The following is a 3,202-nucleotide window of genomic DNA, read 5'->3' as shown; positions in this document are numbered from 1 at the left end:
ACAAACAAGAAAAAAACCCTACAGATACCATGGTCTTCTAGAATATCTTCTTTTTTTTTTTTTTTTTTTTTTTTTTTGGTTTTTCGAGGTAGGGTCTCACTCTAGCCCAGGCTGACCTGGAATTCACTATGGAGTCTCAGGGTGGCCTCGAACTCATGGCAATCCTCCTACCTCTGCCTCCTGAGTGCTGGGATTAAAGGCGTGCGCCACCACGCCCAGCCTAGAATATCTTACTTGCCACCTTATAAGAGGATCTGGGCTAGACCAGCTAAGTAGCTAAGTGACCCCTGAATTCCTGACTCGCAGACACTACATGAAATCATAAATATTTGCTCTTTAAACTTTGGACACAGAACAGATCCAATGTAAACTGGTTTTGCTCTAATGCTTTATGACACGATGTCGCGATATTCTCATCATTAAATTCTCAGTCTAAAGCCAATTACTCAGCTTATCTGAATGTGTTTCTGCAGAAATTTAGAAATAGTTGGCAATACTGTTGTCATATTAGGAGGCTTAAGGACAAATGGTGTCATTATGGTCCCTCAAAATGGCTACAATACGTTGAAGAATTTTCATAAGACTTAATTAAAATTTGCCTGTGACTTGTTCTGAGTTTAATGAAACTTGAAAAAGTTTTTCAAAACAGGGGTCATGAGCCCTAGGGGTGTACTGTCTGCTGCTGCCTGGCTAAATGTATGTACTATGCTCATCAAACTGCCCAGTAAGCACTTCTCTTAATGTTCATACCCTTATATTAAAGCTACTCTCACTTTTGGTAGACAATCTTCTCTTTGCAGATGGCAGTGACCTTGGGATGACTCAGAAGGCATAATGGTGCTGGAAAGAAGTGACTGGAGTGCTCAGCACTGCAATATCTCGATCACACCTTCCAAGGCTCAGGGTCCATTGCGGAAGAGGTGGCAGAAAGAATGTAAGAGCAAGCCGAGCGTGGTGGCGCACGCCTTTAATCCCAGCACTCGGGAGGCAGAGGTAGGAGGATCGCTGTGAGTTCGAGGCCACCCTGAGACTACATAGTGAATTCCAGGTCAGCCTCAGCCAGAGTGAGATCCTACCTCAAAAAACCAAAAAAACAAAAACAAACAAAAAAAAAAAGAATGTAAGAGCCAAAGGAAGGGTAGGACTCCTTACAACGTGCTCCCCCAGACACCAAGTGGCCTGGACATCCATGACCTCACAGTGCCTGACACTACCTACACAAGGCCATCATAATAGGAGGAAAAGACCATGACATCAAAATAAAAGAGACTGATTGAGAGGGGGAGGAGATATGATGGAGAGTGGAGTTACAGAGGGGAAAGTGGGGGAAGGGAGAGTATTACCATGGGATTAAAAAAAATTTTTTTTTGTTCATTTTTATTTATTTGTTTGAGAGTGGCAGAGAGAGAAAGAGGCAGATAGAGATAGAGAGAGAGAATGGGCACACCAGGGCTTCCAGCCACTGCAAACAAACTCCAGACACACATGCGCCCCCTGGTGCATCTGGCTAACGTGGGTCCTGGGGAATCAAGCCTCGAACCAGGGTCCTTAGGGTTCACAGGCAAGCGCTTAACAGCTAAGCCATCTCTCCAGCCTGGATATATATATATATTTTTTGATCATGGAAGTTTTTAATAATTTTTAAAAAATTGAAATGAAAAAAAAAAAAAACAAAACAAAAAGGCTTGAGAAAAGAGCTGGACATGGTGGCGCACTTCTTTAATCCCAGCTCTTGGGAGGCAGAGGTAGGAGGATCGCCATGAGTTGGAGGCCAGCCTGAGATGACAGAGTGAATTCCAGGTCATCCTGGGCGAAAGCAAGACCCTACCTTGAAAATATACATATATGTTTATGGATTTGCATGTTCTACTATGACTGACTACCACCCTTCAGAAAACAGACCACAGGGCATGCATGGGAGGCATGGGCTTTCTTCTGCTAATGCCCCTGTTGTAGGTACATAGTGAGGATGGCACCCAGAGAGGTCTGTTCTCAGTGGAGATCAGGTATCCGTGAGTGTCCATGGTCGGAGAGGAATCTCCCTCCATACCTTGCCCACACCCGTCCTCTCTAAGTTTGTAAATCCCACCCATTCTTCCCACAACTCAACTCTCATCTTCTCAGTACAGCCTTCTGTGGCTGTACCAGACCAGAGAAGGCGACTGGTCACTTCTTTATTTTTTTAAATATTTTATTTATTTATTTATGAGAGAGAGAGAGAGAGAGAGAGAGAGAGAGCCCAATTGATCACTTCTCCTTGGGGTCCCTAGGGCACTCGCTTTGGCAATACTCAGGCAGCACAGAACGTGCCCCACCAGCTCTAAAACCAGTGGAGAAACGTCTAGGCATCTGTGGAACCCACACCTTAGTACCTGGCCTAGAATTTTGCATGTCATAGGTGACTAGGTATCTAGGTATGATGAAGGCCAACTTGGCAATGGTTGCCTCCTAAGAAAAGTTCATTACTCTATTTAGGTCATAGCTTTGCATAAGTAGGCTGGTGGAGGGAGTGCTGGAAAGATAGCTTAGCAGTTAAGGCGCTTGCCTGTGAAGCCTAAAGACCCAGGTTCAATTCCCCAGTACCCACGAAAGCCAGATGTGCAAGGTGGAACATGCATCCGGAATTCATTTGCAGTGGCTGGAGGCCCTGGCGCACCCATTCTCTCTGTCTGCCTCTTCCTCTCTTTCTCTCTAATAAATTGAAAGATGGCTTCACAGGGAGGTCCCCTGTATGCCCCCTAAAATATTACAGACCATTGTCAAGGCTCTGGGTTGCCCACCAGAACTAGATGGTAAGACCCTATTGCTGAAGACTGTACATGCTTAGTCTTCAGATAATTAAGAAATTAAGCTGGAGCAGAACTGAAAACCTCCTCCCTGTGAACTAACTAGCTGTCAGGATTCTGGAAAGAGCTATGCAGCCTGCTGGGGGAGAAAAGTCATCAACATTCTTAACCTTCAGTGGACCCTGCAAGCTTTATGGCTGGCCGGCCGGGCAAAATGTATCAACTGGTGTAATGGTGGCATGTCTTTGATAGAGGAAACCAACCATTCTCTGATTGGATTTGAGGCCCACTCCACGGAAGGAGATTCCTGCCCGGTACTGAAAACCTAGTCAAAAGATATATTAGCTGGGCATGGTGGCGCACACCTTTAATCCCAGCACTCAGGAGGCAGAGGTGGGAGGACCACTGTGAGTTCG

The 3,202-nt window shown here is 45.4% G+C and overlaps 1 non-coding gene across 1 annotated transcript; it reads left to right on the top strand.

Moving 5' to 3' along the window:
• Positions 1 to 435: 435 nt before the first annotated feature.
• Positions 436 to 562, top strand: LOC123463233. Its single transcript, XR_006638823.1, has one exon. It is a non-coding gene; the product is annotated as a small nucleolar RNA SNORA33 (small nucleolar RNA).
• The last annotated feature ends 2,640 nt before the right edge of the window (positions 563 to 3,202 follow it).

This window comes from Jaculus jaculus, chromosome 8 (genome assembly GCF_020740685.1).
Source record: "Jaculus jaculus isolate mJacJac1 chromosome 8, mJacJac1.mat.Y.cur, whole genome shotgun sequence".
In the NCBI taxonomy this organism is placed as follows: Eukaryota; Metazoa; Chordata; class Mammalia; order Rodentia; family Dipodidae; genus Jaculus; species Jaculus jaculus.
This window is presented reverse-complemented; position numbering and strand designations above follow the sequence as displayed.